The following is a 17,571-nucleotide window of genomic DNA, read 5'->3' on the forward strand; positions in this document are numbered from 1 at the left end:
GTCCCTGCTTCTCTCTCTCTCTCTCTCTCTCTCTCTATCTCTCTCTGTCTCTCATGAATAAATAAATAAAATCTTTAAAAAAAGTCACCCTAAACAGAAAGAAGTAAAAAAAAAAAAAAAGACTTCATTTATTTATTCATGAAAGAGAGAGAGAGGCAGAGACACAGGCAGAGGGATTAGCAGGCTTCATGCAAGGAGCCCAATGTGGGACTCAATCTCAGGACCCCAGGATCATGCCCTGAGCAGAAGGCAGATGCTCAACTGCTGAGTCACCCAGGCATCCCAAGAAAGAAGTGAAATTCTCTCTGTTCACCAATGATATAAGGTTATATGTAGAAAACTCTAAATATTACACACACATACATAAACACTTTAAAAAATTCAGTAAAATTGCAGGGCACTAAAATAAATATACAAAAATCAGTGTGTTTCTGTACACTAACACAAACTATCCAAAATGGAAATTGGGAAAGAATCCCACTTAAAATAGCTTAAAAAGAATAAAATGCCCGAGGAAGTGAAAGGTTTGTACACTGAAATCTATAAAATATTTATGAAAGAAGTTAAAGAAGACATAAATAAATGCAAATACATCCTATGTTTATCGATTGGAAGACAATATAATTAAAATGTTTATACTACCCAAAGTAATCTACAGATTCACAGCAATACCTATAAATAGACATTTTTTAATATAAATTAAAAAAAAAAACTAAAATTCATATGAAATCATGGAAAACCTTGACTAGTCAAAACAATTTTGAGAAAGAAGAATAAAGATGGAGGCTCCTCATACTTCCTGATTTCCAAACATGTTACAAAGCTATAGCAATCAAAATAGCATGCCAATTGCCATAAAGACAGACCAATGGAGCAAAATGGAAAACTAAAAACAACAACAACAACAAAAACCAAAAAAACACCCCACACATAATTATCAAATCATCTTCAACAAGTGTGTCAAGACCACACAATGAGGAAAGGATAACCTTTCAGTACATGGTGATGGGAAAAGTGTATAGCCACATGCACAAGAATGAGATTGATTTCTTATCTTCCACTATATATAAAAATAAAAACACAATGGACTAATGACCTAAATGTAAGATGCAAAACTTTATGACTCCTAGAAAACATTGGTGAAAATTTCATAACATTGGTCAGGGCCATAATTTCTTGGATGTGATTCAATAAGCACAGGCAACAAAAGCAGAAACAGACAGGTGGAATTACATCAAACTAAAAAGCTTCAAAAAAAATAAAATAAAAAGCTTCTACACAGCAAAGAAAGCAATCAAAAAAATGAAAAGGCAATTTATAATATGGGAAAATACATTTTCAAACTATATATCTGACAAGGAGTTAATATCCTAAAATATATAAGGAACTTCTACAACTTCACAGGAAATAACATAAAATAAAAACCAACCAAAAAAAAAAAAACTTGATTACAAAGCAGGCAGAAATCTTAATATATTTACATTTCTCCAAAAAGCATATGAATGGCCAACAGGTACATGAAAAGAATTTAACATCAGAAATCATTGGGAAAATGCAATTCAAGACCACAATGAGGTATCACCTCATACCTCTTAGAGGGGCTAAAACAAAGAAAGAAAAGATTCAAGTGTTGGTGAAGATGTGGAGAAATGGGATCCCTTGTACACTATCATTGGGAATACAACATGGGTGTAGCCACCATGGAAAACAATATGGAGGTTTCCCAAAAAACAAAAATAAAAATATCAGTGGATCCATCATTCTTACATCTAGGTATATACCTCGAAGAATGGAAATTGGGGTCTCAGAAAGACATTTGGACCCTCATGTTTGTTGTAGTATTAGTCATAATGATCAAAACATGGAAACAACTGAAATGTTCACAACAGATGAGTGGATAAAGCAAATGTGGCACATTATTCACGCTTCAAAAAGAAGAAAATGCTACCCTACGCAATGAAATAGATGAACTTGGAAGACGTTATACTAGGTAAAATAAGACGGTCACAGAAAGACAAAGACTGTTTTGATTCCACTTATACATGAGCTGTCTAAAATGGTCGAACTCTCAGAAACAGAGAGTAGAATGGCAGGTGCCATGGCTGGGGGGAGGGGAATGGGGAAGAGCTGTTCAGTGAGTATATGCCAGATAAATAAGTTCTAGAGATCTGCTGTCCAGCGTTGTGCCTGTAGTTAACAACACTGTATTTTGCACTTAGAAATCGAGGAAGTATGTCTCCTGTTGTGTTCTTGCTACAATAAAAAGGTATATGTTAATTGATCTGAATAGTCATAAACACGCTAAATAAATCACCAAATTTGAAAAAAAAATCAATGCTCAAAACATTCAAAATTTCTTTAATCTTAAAGATACATATTTTTGAAGGTTTTATGTATGTCGGTATGTATTTGAGATAAAGAGAGTGGGAGCCAGGGGAAGAATCGAGGGTGGGAGAGAGGGTGAGGGGAAGAGTGAAGCAGACTCCGTACTGAGCACAGAGCCTGCTGTGAGGCTCCACCCAGGGTTGGATCTCTGGATTCTGAGATCACGAGGTTGAGTCACGACTTGAGCCCAAAACCGAGTTAGATTCTTAACAGGCTTCGCCACTCAGGTGCCTCAACGGTGCATTTTTGGTGCAGGTGTGAGGATTCCACCAGTAATTGTTCAGAAAGTGATGATTTTTGAAATGTTTTCTCATTTAATCCTCCTTATACCAAGAAATGTTATGTTTTCCAGACAAGGAAATTGATATTTGGAAAGTAACATATTCAAGGTCACATGACAGTTAAAAATTGGAGCCCAGGACCTCAACCTTGCAAGCAGTACAGAGTAGCAAGTCCTCATGTAACCTTAGGATTCCCAGGACATGAAGAAAGTCATGCCTATTCATTAAGGGCTTGAAAACCCAGATCAAACCCAGTCTCCTTGTCTGCAGCCTTATTTACATAGTCTAAGTTTTTTACTCTCCTTCCATTATTTTCTCATTTTAATGATCATTTAATAAATATTTAAATAACTATTATGGATTGTGACTTTAAGTCACAATCTAATGGTAAGAGTTATATTCTAGTGATTATAACACAAGGAAATGACATAAATGCAGTTAGCTAGGTTCAAGTATTCCAGGAGAATTCAGAGGCAGCAAAGGCCACTGTGACTTGCCTGGTTGGAAGTAGCTTCTTACCTAAAATGACATCCGAGCTGAGATCAGAAGGGGTGATAGACAGGAAGGACAAAGAAGGATTGTGAAATGATAAGGTGTATTATAGTTTCCCTAGAATAACTTGGATTCATACTGCGGAGTTCTGGGGAATGAAACTTGATAAACATATTAAGGAGACTCTGGGCACAGATTTGAATTCCGTGTCTAGATTTTGGATTTTGTGGTTGGAGTTGATACCGTGCTGAGCAGCTGAGACCCACCCTTAGGAATGAGAATCAAGTGTCCTTCTGCTGGGGGGTGTTGGTGGCAGACTTCACGCACCCATCAAGCTCCCTCCTGGGGCAGCCTGTGTCCAATGCCTGGTTATCTGGCTATAAAGTTTTGGCTCCTTTACCACAGGTCAGGAAAATGCTGATGAGTTAACTTAGCTGCTGTGAATCATCACAGCCTTACTTACTTTGCCGGGTCCTGATTACTTCTCTCACAGCTGGTTATCTGGGAGGGCTCCCTAATGGGCCCCGGCACTAGAACCCAGGGCGTCATAGAATGTTTAAGAACAAAAAGTACATTGAAGAGTTTAGTACGATTGTTTATCTTTCGAGATGGCTCATTGAGTTTAAGCTTTTACTATGCTTCTTTTTTTCCCCCAAAGCACTAATAAAATGATATCAAAGGAATAATGTCATAATAGAAAAAAGAACTAAAAGGGGACCCTCATTTTCAAAAAGATATTTCTATAAACTTCAGCTAAACAGAAAATCTGTGAGAACCAGCACTATGAAAAAGACCACAGTAAAAAAAGAAATAAAAATAAAAATAAAATAAAGAAGTATTCCAAGATAAGAGAGGAAGGGGACACAATGGGAAAGAAGGCAGATATCGCGAAAACAGGAGGCAGAAATTCTTCAAATGCAATGTATATTTTAAATGTAAAGTGATACGCGTTAGAATGATTAAAATAATCATTTTCATTGAATGAGGAGAGAGATGTGGTTTTCAATCTGTGAACTAAATCCTCCTCTTTCATAAAAGGGCCTCAAGATGATCTATTAAATTACTAATTTAGAAAATATCATTTAAGTGTGTAATCCCCCAATATAGGCCTATGTCCAAACAAATATTGCTGAGTCAGAAATGGACTGGGACCAGAACACGAAGGAAAGATCCTCTCTCCTTTAGCATAAGCTCCTCGAAACTATTTTATATTATTTTTTTATGTGCCTGCATTTGTATGACAATATTTAAAATAAGGGACATACTGATACAACAGCCACGACTGATACATTTAGAACACTTGAGTGTGGAAAGGACGCAAGTAGATTAAAGACTTAAGAAGTCACTAGAAGTTCAGCCAGGTAATTATGATGACAATGGGAATAGAAAGTACCACTGTCATTTCTCAAGGTCAGACACCAAGGTCAGGCATCTGACACTATAGGAGGAAGGCGAGAGGAGATAGTGGGTCAGTCAGAGTAGCAGGTTTGAAGGATCGGTGTAAACACTTTTTGGTTTAGATGCACGTAGAACAGATGCTAAAATAGGCTCAGCAGGCCACCGGAACTGTGAGCATGATGTGTGGGAAATAATTAAACCGCAGATCCTATTGTGTTCGTTTAAAGAGAAAACAATCTTGAAATATTAATCATGGTGTTTGTATATGTCCTACTCCTTCCCTTTTCATTTGAAGGGGTTGAAGTACCTTGAAAAATGCCTGGAGTTATCATAGCAGGAATGGCAAGAAAAGGACACAACTTGTATTTAAAAAAAGAATTGTAACCAGGTCCTGAAGTCAAAGTAGTGCAGACAGAGGGGATGCGAAGATCCAATTAATCCCCTAGGAAACTTTAGAAAGAGCATGGAGAGGAAAAGAAAGAAACATCAGAGGCCCATGTAAGAGTGAAGAGGAGTCATATGGGATCTGAATGGGGTGGAGAAGATGATGGGTCATGGAGGCCATGAAGGAAGTTGAGGGTCAAAACTGGGGGCTGTAGGGCTTTGGATGAGAGCATCAAAAGACAGTAGGACCTTATGGAGCCAGACGGGTGGGAGATAAAGTAATGGCTTGACAGTGTTAACTCCCCCGTCAAGGTAGCAGCTTACCTCCCCTAAACAGAGACTGGCAGGGCTTCACCTTCATACAGGAAAAAAAAAAAGAAAAAGAAAAAAAAAAAAGAAAAAGGTTTCCATCAACCATTTCCCATATGTCACCAGAGACTCTTTCAACAGAAAGATGCGCACCCATGCTGTGATTTTGTTCTGCTTAGCACGAGGAAATGCCTCTTTGCCTCGACCAAAGACCCTCGTGAGCCTCACCAAAGCACAGAAGTCCTTGACTTCTGAAGGGACTGTGGTAGGATGAGCTTTGGAAGATAGTGGGTCTGGGCCTAGGGGGACACACACTCATTATCCTCTGCCATTCAGTGGTTCAACTTATACTGGTATTGTCACTTGATTTTCCAGTGTCTACAAGGGCTGTCTTTCTCAAATTTAGTAAAATCTTAGTGGAAAAGAACGATTCTTGTGTAACTATCTCATGCCCTCGTGCAGAATGAGGTCTACCATGAATACTTAATCACAATTATTGACTTAATGTGGTTAAGTGTAGAAATGCAGAGAAATGTTAAAGAAGTGCCAATGTCAGTTATATAAGATGAATAATATTTGATGTTTTAACGTGCAACATGGTGACTGGTTAACTAATAATACGGTGCTGTATACTCAAAATTCAGCGAGAGGAGGTCTTAGATATCCTCACCAGGAACTTGAAGAATGAGAACTATGCAAGGTGATGCATGTGTTCACCGACTATTTCCTGGCATGTACATACGTATCAGGTCATCAGGTCATAGCCTTGAACTTACATGATGTTACTTGTCAATTATATTTCAACAAATCTGGAAAAAAAAATCCTACACATTAGAAAATGCCAATATATTTCTTGAGAATTTTTAGAACTCCTGCATAGTGTTAGACTCCATTCCGAAAAGACTGACTTTAAAAATAAGTATAAATACATGAAAAAAAGTATTAGTCTCAAAAGGACTGTTCTCTCTCTTCCTTGTTTTCCGCTTACTTTGCTCAGTAGTTCTCTCTGTGAGAACAGGAAACTCTCTTCCAACATAAAAAATACCCAAAGAAAGAGAAACTGTACAAACCAGCTTGAGTTAGTCTCTGAAATATTTCAAAACCTATGCTCACCTTTTTTTCCCCCCTTCCTTCTTTAGGTATTCACTTCCTTGGTACCTCATTTTTCAGTCTTTCTTTGATTTATATTTAAAAGCCTGGGTGAGATGAATGCTTTTGGAACTTAAGTATTTTTAAGGCAAACTTTGCTAGGGAAGGGATTAATAGGGATCAGTAGGGGGAAAGCTGCAGCGTTTGCTGACATAGTTCGAGCAATGGTGCCTGCGCCAACTCATCCTGGCTGGTGCCAGCTGGCCAAAGTGTGCTACGCATGGGAATCTCACGTGTCAGAATTGGTATCAGGAAAACTTTTGAGAATGTTTTGTTGGACATTTTAATTTTAGATTAATGGATAACAAATGTGTTGCTCTCTCTCTCTCTCTCTTTTAGTTAGGACACGTTGGTCTCAGGGACATTTTATTCTATTTCTAATATAAGAAAGAGCAAATGTCAGGATGTTTTGACCCTCATCTGCCCTTTTATTCAATCTCTTTGGGAACTCAAAAGAGGCCTCTGAGATCAATATCTTATACTCATATCTTGTTATGATGTTTAGATGATGGACTCCGAATTTAGCGTGAGTTACTTTTCTCTCTGCTCTCTACTAAGTTTGTGGATTTTGTTTGTTTCCTCTTCTAAAAAATATGATGGATATTAATAGTGCCAACTATAATGCAGGATTTTCAGGATTTTCATTGAAGGCTCTAGTTCCTAGCCTGAGCATATCGACACTCAAAAATCTTGGTTTTGGAAGTATTATTGTAAAGTGAAAATGAAGGCTGGAGGAATGAAGACATTTACCAAAAAGTTACAAAAACAGCATCACAGTCCAGTTGGGTTTCAATGTCATTCTTTTGATTTCAAATTTACCTTCAAAGCTTTTCTTCTATATTCCTTAGCTCAGAGAAGCTCACATCTTTTTTTTTTATCATTCTTCTCAAACTATGATTTATGTTTTTAAATTTTCATAAATAATAATAGTCAACAGGACATAATACAATCTTATAATCCTGAGTAGAATTAATCCATGTTTGTAACCCTAACATTTTGAATTAAAATGTGGAACCCATGCTATAAACATGAAAAATATTTAGACTTCTATATGTGTTGGATTTTAAAGTCCTTGAGTAGGTGCTAATGTATCATCGATGCCAATACAGGCCATGATGTAGTATATTAAGAATTCAATAAATACCGCAAAATAGATTTTCCCTCAGAAAATACATTAATGTTGGTAATCTAATGATTTCTGTGTGTTGCTACACCATGAGATTGACAATGAACATTAACAAGATCAGTATCAAGCTATAATTGATTAATTACCTGCTCTCTAATATAATAATACTATTAACTTTGAGTTATACTTAAATGAATTATTTGAGCTCTAAAAATTACTGAAGCAAAAGATTTTCAGGAGAATGTATGACATAGATAACTATCCAAATTAATAATAAGAAGCTTTTTCCCCATGTACTTGGACAACCCAATTTCAAAAAAAAAAAGGTGTATGTGAAGAGATAAATATGTAATTTTTTGTTCAAGTAGTGATCAGCATGAACTGGAAAATCATGTTACGCCCTTCTAGCTCTGTGACCTAAAATTGAAGGTTAATAACTGTCCTTACTCCCCCTCAAAAATAGCTTTAATGTGGCTGTATTCCAACATGAGGAACATCAAATAATTCATATGGACTGATTCTTTTTATAATTTATAGTGATTTTTTAGCAATTAAATTTGTGATAACTTTAATATATTAGCAATAAGTTTTGATTTATTGTAAGAGTTGCTTATTTTGAAGTGATTTTAATGATCATATATGATATTTTTAGATTAGTTTCTGCTTAAAAAATATTGTACTTCGTTTCTGATACATGGACAAGAAAGTACCTTATAGTAACATAATTGAATATGGAGCTGCATGAACAAGCAGCCATGCAAACTGAAATAATTAGGGAACAAAAGAGGATAATGTGCCAAAAGAAACTTCTAAAGGTTCTATATACCCAGTTGTGTAAGCCTGACTTGTAAGAATGAGACTTGAATCTCTCTCACCCTCACACAGCACAACTAAATTTTCACTAAGTACGTCGAGTTTTATCTTCAAAATCTCTCTCCAGTGCATCTGTTTCTATAGTATAAAACCGGAACAGGCTAAAATGTCTCTTGGGTGAACAAATTCCAAATCGACTTTTTTCTTCTTCTACTATCTTAAAGGAATCCAAAGTGATATTTTTAAATGGAAATATGAATATTTCATATCATACTTTTGCTCAAAAGGCAAAAAAATATATATCAGCTTCATTCATTCATCAGGAAAATTCATCAGTTTCCCAGTGGCCTTAGGTAAAAGTTCAGAAATTTTATCATGGTCTACGAGGTCTTGAATAATCTGACACCACCTCTCAACTCTAGCTCATACACTTCTCTTTTATCTCTCTTTTCTCTCTTTCTGAAATTTCCTTCAAACATGATCCCTGTCACTACAAAATATTTGCAGATAGTCTTTCATTTCTCTCAAATTTTATTTTTCTCACTATTGTATCTTTAGTGCTTTGTATTGTGCCAAAACCATAACCAGCTCTTAGTATACATGCATATATTTTTAATGGGATGATTGCATGGATAATTGAAAGCATGGGTGAATAAACTAATAAAATACAATGAAGTGCTATTTGCAAATTATTAATCCACCTTATGCATTAGACTTCCGGTGGCTAAGAAAATCTGTGTTGATATAACATCATGCCTGTTGCAGGGTGAGACCTCAGGAGGCATGATGTCTCAGCTTCCTCTTTTGAGCTTTATCTCCTGCCATGAGAAAGCATAGCTCAGGTACTCGGGATCCCAGAATGTGGATACATATGGTGAGGACTTGTACCCCAACCACAGCTTAGAGTCAAGTAGTTGATCTGAATTGAGCTCAGCTGACCCAGAGCTGACACACAAGTACATAAGTGAGAAACAAATCCTTTGTATAAGCTACTCAGTGTTCAGGCTGTTTTCAGTGATAGCTGAATAATTTATAATTTTAATAATAATTTATAGTGGGAAACAAGGCCATCTATTGAAATTAGATAGTATAATATTAACATATCTTAATTATATCTATAATATGTATATATAATTATACCATGTAAACATAAATACCTGTGATAATATGTAATATGTAAATAAATTACCTATTGCTATCTAAGTAAGAAAACCATTCTGACACTCATTCTAAAAGCTTAATTAAAACTTACAAAAAATGTGTTGAATTCCTTTACAGTTGTCAAGAAGATTATTTTCCTTATTTTAACTCCCTACATTTCTTTCAAGTTACAGCCATATTAAACTTAGAGTACTGTTTCATTCTTTGTAGCTAAATATATGCATTGGAAGAAGTTGAATCTTGTGGATTCCTTGAAATTCTTGCTTTCATCTTCTCAACCATATACCTCTGTTTGGCGGAGAAATATCTTTGAAACATAAACCAAGGCTAGATTTTATTTTCCCTTGTCCTCTTCCAAGAATTGAAGAGTAATTGGAACAATAAGCTTATGTTCTGTAGCTCTCACTGTACTGCTTTAGCGGATTGCTATTACTTTTCATAAGAAGGCAGACTGTACAGCGGTTACCCACAGGGCATGTGTTTCTGATGAATGGCAAGTGTGGGATGCCTCAGTCATTAAAAACTCCGGGCGGAATCTATTCCTAGAAACGCATGCTGATGCTCACAGGCAGTGGTGCATAATAGTAAGAAATGAATAAGAATTATCTTTTTTTTCGCTAGCATACACATTTCAAGTTTTCCATAAGGGTATATTTTAGGTTCACTGGTTTCTAAATGCTGCATCATATCAACATCTAATTTATTAGTCTCCTTTCAGACTTCTTTGAACTGCAAGAGACATAAACGTCATTTAACCCACTTTTATAAGATGTGTGGGGGCTTTAAAATATATTGATGCTCAAACCCATTCCAGACAAACTTGGATCATTGGACTTGGGCAGGAATATAGGTTTATTGAAGCTCTCAGGTTAATTTTAATATGCATCCGGGTTTGAGAGACTTGATTCTAGTCTAATCCCTTTATTTCATTGAACGGAAACTAAGGCCCAGAGAAGTAGTTTGGTTTATTCAAGATGACTAAGGAAATCACTGTAAACGTTAGTGAGACCCATCAAGTTCCACAACATAATATTTCTTGTAATGTAAGTGCGTCCTCTTAATCAGCATTATTTTTTCTTTTTTTTAGCATTATTTTTTCTATGACTTTTTCCATCCATCTCAGCAAATATTAGCTCAAAGTCTGAATTCAAGCTTATATTACTGTTAAACATACAATCTTATTTTATTTTATATACACATATAAGGTATGTATATACACACCTATAATTTGAGTCAGTAAATGTATTTCAAAAATGTCAAGTTCAAAATTAAAACTATTTCATGTATAAATATAATGTGAAGATTTTTAATGACGTACCATGTAGTCCTTTTTACACTAGTATAAACCACAATTTGACTCATATTTACTTGGTCACATGGCATCCCCACATAATAACTGAGAGAACTCATAAGCAGGTCTGTTGCATTTGTTTTACATATGATGAAGACTAGGGAGGAAAAAAGTAAAAAGCAGAAAGCAAAAAAGGTGAGGGGGGTTGCTTACAAATATGAAATAACCCTCAAAATTGTATGATTTTGAATATTATATATGTGTGTATATATGTATGATATATATGTATATACACACACACGACTGTAAAAAATAAATCTAAGTAAATATGGAAAGGGAGTCTGTAAGAATACATATTGTCTTCATAAGCTAACCTCTTTCAGATTAAGAGAGCTATAACTAGTGGTGAATTAAAGTAATTTTTAAGTAGATTTTACCAAATCCTGCTGTGGTCCCGCTTCTCTTCATAGAGTCACAATAAAAGTAAAGCAAAAAAACTGAAAATGACGTATATTTGACCTATGAAAAAATAAGAAAACAAAGAGAATTAAATACAAGTATTCACAATTAACTTATATTTTCAAAATTCCCCTCTTTCTAAAGAATGTACTGTAATTTAATATTGCCTAATTCAGTATATGGTATTATCATGGAACTTTTTGTTTTCCACATATCCTATTAATACACTTAGTTACCAGGAATACAGACATTAATATCTCAGGATAGTGAATCTCCCTAGTAAGTGCTCCCTGGGGAAAAGCAGCAATTTACACTGTTAAACAAATGGATCATCTTATTAATGATGATCATGTTAACAACACCACCAGAATCTAATGTTATCTACACTCCATGGCTGGAAGACTCAGAAGTGTCCAAAAGATCCTTTCCTTTTTTGCTGTTTCTAAATGTATCTCTCGGAAGGCTGGGGCTGTCTAATGCCCCTTTCACTGCAACAAGGTCATTTTTAATGAACAAAAGTTAATTAGGCCCAAATGTATCTCTTTTGGTGCAACTGGTGCTATCACAATTTGAATAGTCTCAGACTGCTGGGCATAGGGAGGAAAAATTAGAAGTGTATCTCACTAGCAATGTCAATCGAGTATTTTTAATGAAAGAAATTCCACTGGGAGTGGGAGGAAAGAAATATGAAAGGCCTAGAAATTATTTAAGGGGAAAGAGGACAGGAAATTTGCAGAATGAGTATCAGAAACCTAAACAGTGGAAATAGAATGATTATGGAAGGCAATTGAATATGAATGTTGAACACAGATTCCAAAGCATCACTGACAGCAATTGTTGATGTACTAATTAAACACGCACACGTACACACAACGTTGACGTAGAAGCACTTTGATGGTCTCAGTTAATCCATATGTCAGCATAACCTTGATCTGATTTAACTGAGTTTACTGGTTCACTTATTACTACGATATGTTAACAAGCTTGCCTTTTCTGTTTCTTCTAAAAATTAGTCCTATCATTTTTCAGTTGTATCTTCAAATTGACCTACCAGTTATTTGCCACAGGAATATGATTACCTGTTAATGAGAACTAGGGAACTAAACAGATCATGAAGATGGATTTTTATATGATAATAGACATGGAACTATGAACTAGTTTATGTCTACAGATTGAACCACATAAAATTGCTCTTTTGGGTCAAAAATTGTCAATTATCAGCAATTCTGTGTGATTCAGCACATCATGGGGGAGAACTGATTTTGAGAATGATGGAAATACTTAAAGACCTATCTAAATCACCTAAGATTTAATTCTATAAGGAAGACATCTCAGTACATGCCTTGGCAAAAATCATTTTATAGTAAGTGTTCTTTCAAAGAAGTTGTAAGCAGCTCCTCTCACCAACCCAATTCTGCTGACTAGGACATTGAATTTCAAGTATTCTCCAGATTCCTTTGATTCAGCACCCGGTACACTGGCTCTTACTCCTCTTATCTGCAGCCCTCTAGAGTCATTGGAAAACAACTCTCCAGCAGCCTGGTCTCGTGATGTCTGCCTTCACAGCCACGTTTTTACTCTTATTGTTTCACTGACAAATTTCACCTGCAAATTCTTGAACTCTGGGGTTTCTTATATTCAAAACAAAAGAGGTATGAAGTCTACTTTTCAAACAAAGTAAAAATTTACAAAAAGAATCAAATTGCCATATATTTACTTAAAAATGTGAACTTAGAGATTTGAAATAAAACTTTAAGAATCATTATTAATCCTGTAGTTCATTTTACAGCACCCTTTGGAATTGACACAGAGGGTGATGGTGAGGGCCATGATATGGAGGGTAGATTGGACAAATAGATCAATGGTTTTTTTTTTTTCACATTTGAAGAGGAGGATGCATATAAATGGTAATGTTTTAAATAAGCAAGGAGTCAAATCTCTAAATGAATAATGAATAAATAGAAAATCTTAAAAATAGGTCTAATTATTTCATGTTTTCAATAGAATGCAGAAAAAACATAAAGTATGTGATAATATTTTCAAACTATTCCATGTTATGACTAAGTGTAAATAAAAGAAAAAAAATGTTAACTTACATAAAGAGATTTTAAATAATTTCAAATTTGATTTAGAATTGGGAAAAACAGTAAGTCATAATAACAGAATAGAGGGTATCATTTCTAAACTAGAATTGTTCTGCTTATATTGGTTTCTGTTGGTAAATTCCAGCATATTACTTAACCACTCTGTTATTGGATTTCTCATATTTAAAGTTAATAGGTCAAAAATTCAAGACTCCCTTAACAGTTCATAAAGTTTGACTATTATTCTATGCTATATAAGCAAAGCCATTTTAAATTACTCCCTGTTGTTATTTTGATCAAGCATATTTTTTATTGACATAAATTTGTTAGGAAACTCTAGCAATACTAAATAAGGTACTTTTTCTATTATTTTCCATTGACTGTTCTCAAGAGTAACATGTTGGCTTTCTCAGAAAAACCCAATATTAATAGCACATCAAGAAAGAAAATAATCAGCGTAAATTCATCTTGAAAGTTACTGTCTGTAATGCGGATTATTTGTTGCTCCACAAAATAACAGGCTGACGTTTATGGTTCCTAAATCAATCCAATATTAGAAAATAATGTTCTTTGTAAATTCAGGTAGAGAACAGTGCTGAATTCTCAAATGTGTATTACGGCTTTTATTTACTTTATCTAGCTATTTATTTTCTGTTTACAACACAGACCGAGTATAGTTGTCAAACACATTTTGTGTAGATTTTGTAACTTGTTTTAGTACATGTGATTTCATGAATCCATACATTTTTACTGAAAAGCCCTATGTCTAAGACTCTCTGCACTGGACATTTTGGTGATAGGACATGTGCTCTATTCCTATGTGATAATAAGAAACACAGGAAACGGTGCATTCCAATAAAATGTATCATTGGCATGATACCAAGGGACTACTAGAGACACTAAATAGAATGTACAGAAGAAAAGAGAACACCACCAGAGGCAAACCTGACACGACTGGATTTGCATAACATTCCTGAACTTGGGCTCATTTCCAGATATATAGGCCCAAATAGAGAATAATGAGCAAGGAGTGTATGTTAAATGTAGGATGCACCGAGACAAATAAGCATTCAGAGAAAAGCAAACAAACAACACCAAAACAACCCCAAAACAAAACGAAACAAAACCTATAGGAGTGGCAATGTTACCAGTACAGCCTGGACTCAGGTAGTTGGTTCAAATCCTCACTCTGATCAAAATGGTATGACATTAAGGGGGTAAACTTCAGCTTCCTCATTCCTAAGTTTATCTCATTTGGTGATAATAGTGTGACAAATAAATTCAATCATTGTATAGAATCAAGGTGATTGGATAGTGTCTGACTTTAACTAAAAAATAATTGCTAATAACCATCATAACCATTTAATGAAGCAACCTCAAAGACATTTGCTTGTGACAATGTTGAAATACTAGGCTCAAGGGTTTGGGTATTTCATCAAGATTGCCTAGAAAATGAAACTTTATTTTTTTTTTTTTTAAGATTTTATTTATTTATTTTAGACAGAGAGAGAGCACTAGCAGGGTTAGGGAGGGGGCAGAGGGAGAGGGAGAAGCAGGCTCTCTACTCAGCAGGGAGCCCAACATCTTGATTCCAGGACCCTGGGATCACAACTTGAGCTGAAGGCACATGCTTAACCAACTAGGCCACCCAGACACCCTGAAATTTTTTAAAAAATGTTTAATTGGAAATTTTATTTTGTGTCACCATATATTAGTCATTAAAAGTGATTATAGCAGAATAGGTAAAGAAAATAAGAAGCAAAAAATAAAATAAAATAAATAATAAAATAAATTAAAATAAAAAAATTAAAATAAAATAAAATAAAATAAAATAAATAAAATAAAATAAAATAAAATAAATAAATAAAATAAAATAAAATAGTTGAGCAATACTGGTGACTAAAACTGCATAGGGCCACGCACCTGCATATGGAATGTGATGGGAATTTAGAGTCAGGGCTGACTCCAAAATTTAGAATGAGAATGACTGAAGGGAAAGACCTTTGACAGAACAGACGAAATCATAATGAAGAGCAGTTTGGGCAGAAAGGCAATGATTTTAGTTTGATATATTTTATGTTTGAGATGACATCTAAATGTCAGCATATCTGCCAATTTACGTTAGAGATGTGTTTTCATTGTGTCAGGTTACTTTCACCATATTGGTTGAAGCCTCATGATAGACACGGGGACACTATACAAACAAAACTGAGAAAATAATCTCATTTTACAGATGGGAAGTTAAGGAAATTGAGACCCAGCCAGATGAATTACCCGCAGAGCCAGTTTCCCTAACTCCCAGGACATTACCTTCCTACTCCACTTTGTGACTCTATGGAGAACAATATTAGGATCTATGAGAATGAGCTCAGATGTTAGGAAACATTACCCAATTAAAGGTAATCTCCTGGTCCAGTATGCCTACTACTTTAAGGAAAAATTTTAAGGAGAAAATATAAAGAGACCATATCCAAATGTCATTACTTAAATAATTTATATAAAACATTGCATTTTCTTTGTAAGAAACTCATTTAGTAAGTATTTAGGAAAATGTGCAATTAAAGTAAGTCTATTATGTGAAATAAAGAGTTTGTTAACTTAAATAAGGAAGTAAACTGAAGCAATCTAGTATTGCCAGAAATTGAGTATGTTTGGGAATAGCAGAATTGCAATTCAGGACAAGTATGCTCTAGCAAGCCACAGGCAAAGCCGTTGAGGGTTTGAGGCAAGCTGTATTTGTGGGCAAATACCACAAAGTTGGGGAAGTCCAGCTGGAGTCCAAGCAGGAAATTCACTGGCTTGAGGAGGGGGAGAAATTCTTAATGTTCATGGGTCAGGAGGTAAGACTCTGTCTTCTGTGAATGAGGCATTTACAGGAAATCAGTTTCTCAGTTCTTAAGTTCTATTCTTTTGAGGGTTGTATGTGTGAACGTCTCCATTTCTTTTTCTCTGGCTCCATTTTAGATTGAAATCCTTTCACAAGTTAAAAACTTCATACGTTGAGGCACCTGGTGCCTCAGTCAGTGAAGCATCCAACTCTTGGTTTCTGCTCAGGTCATGATCTCAGGGTTGTGAGATCAAGCCCCATGTTGTGCTCTGTGCTGGGCAGGGAACCTACTTAATATCTGCTCTCTCTCTCTCTCTGTCCCTCTCTCTCCTTCTCTGCCTCTCCCCCCCCCTCTCTCTCTCTCTCTCTCCCCCTCCCTAAACAAACAACTTCACACTTCCAAACACTAGATTTCTATGTGCAAAGACAGGTGATGCTATCTTGATGGAACAACGGGGATGTGGATTCAGTAGTTCTGTGTTTGGGCTTGTTCATGAATTTTTTTTTTTTTTTACATGTTCTACAGGTGATTCTTACTTACCAAGAATATTGAGAACTACTGTATCCTGGGAAGAGGGAGACCTTCCAAATAAATGAAAGTCCCATTGTTTCAGGGGGAGAACAAAATACCGTCTTCCCCAAACTGTGTAGTTCAGCACCAAAGACAGTTCAAATGGTTACCAAGGTTACACTAGACATTTTTGGAAAGCCTAAAGTCTGATAATTATGCCCCACAATGCTAAGCTCGTTAAGTTTCTTCTCTACCTAGAAACATACTTGTGACTCTCTGGAATCTTATCTTATTACAGATTTTACTTCTCCAGGAATTCTTTATGACCTCACATAGGGTATTAAAAACTCCTCACTGCTCTTGTGATCTAAGTATTCACAGGATCCCCTCGTGCACACTTCTTTTCTCAAATATTTCTACTCTTTTCTCCTATATCTTTGTAATGTGATAAACACATGCCTTATGGGATTACTTTCTTCACTTCCTGCTTCCTCCTGAATATCCCGGGCCTCTAAAAGGAGGGAATCTGATAGACTGAAGATTTGAGTCTCTCTAAAAATTCATATGTTGAAATCCTCCCCTCTGATGTGATGGTATGAGGAAATGAGGCCTTTGGGAGGTCATTAGGTCTTGAGGGTAGAGTCCTCATGAGTGGGATTAATTCCCAGAATGAAGGAATGCCAGAGTACCCTCTCACTTTCTTTCCACCTTATTGAGGACACAAGTGGAGATCAGGAGTCTACAACCCAGAAGAAAGCTTTTACTAAAAATCTGGCCATACTGGCACCCTAATCTCAGACATCCGGAATCCATAACTATGAGAAATAAATTTCTGTTGTTTACAAGCCTCCTAGTCAGTGGTTTTCTGTTGGAACAGCCCAAGCTGACTAACACAGGGCCT

General features: G+C 35.6%; 1 long non-coding RNA gene across 1 annotated transcript in view; it reads right to left on the reverse strand.

The window, feature by feature from the left end:
• LOC112652825 (uncharacterized) overlaps positions 1-16,937 on the reverse strand; it is a 49,262-nt gene extending 32,325 nt beyond the window's left edge. Inside the window, exons 1-2 of the long non-coding RNA XR_003131747.3 lie at positions 16,701-16,937; positions 11,227-11,308 (exon numbers count right to left, since the gene is read on the reverse strand). This is a non-coding gene — a long non-coding RNA (uncharacterized LOC112652825). The remainder of the gene's footprint in view (positions 1-11,226; positions 11,309-16,700) is intronic.
• Positions 16,938-17,571: the final 634 nt, after the last annotated feature.

This window comes from Canis lupus, chromosome 4, assembly GCF_003254725.2.
Source record: "Canis lupus dingo isolate Sandy chromosome 4, ASM325472v2, whole genome shotgun sequence".
NCBI lineage: Eukaryota > Metazoa > Chordata > Mammalia > Carnivora > Canidae > Canis > Canis lupus.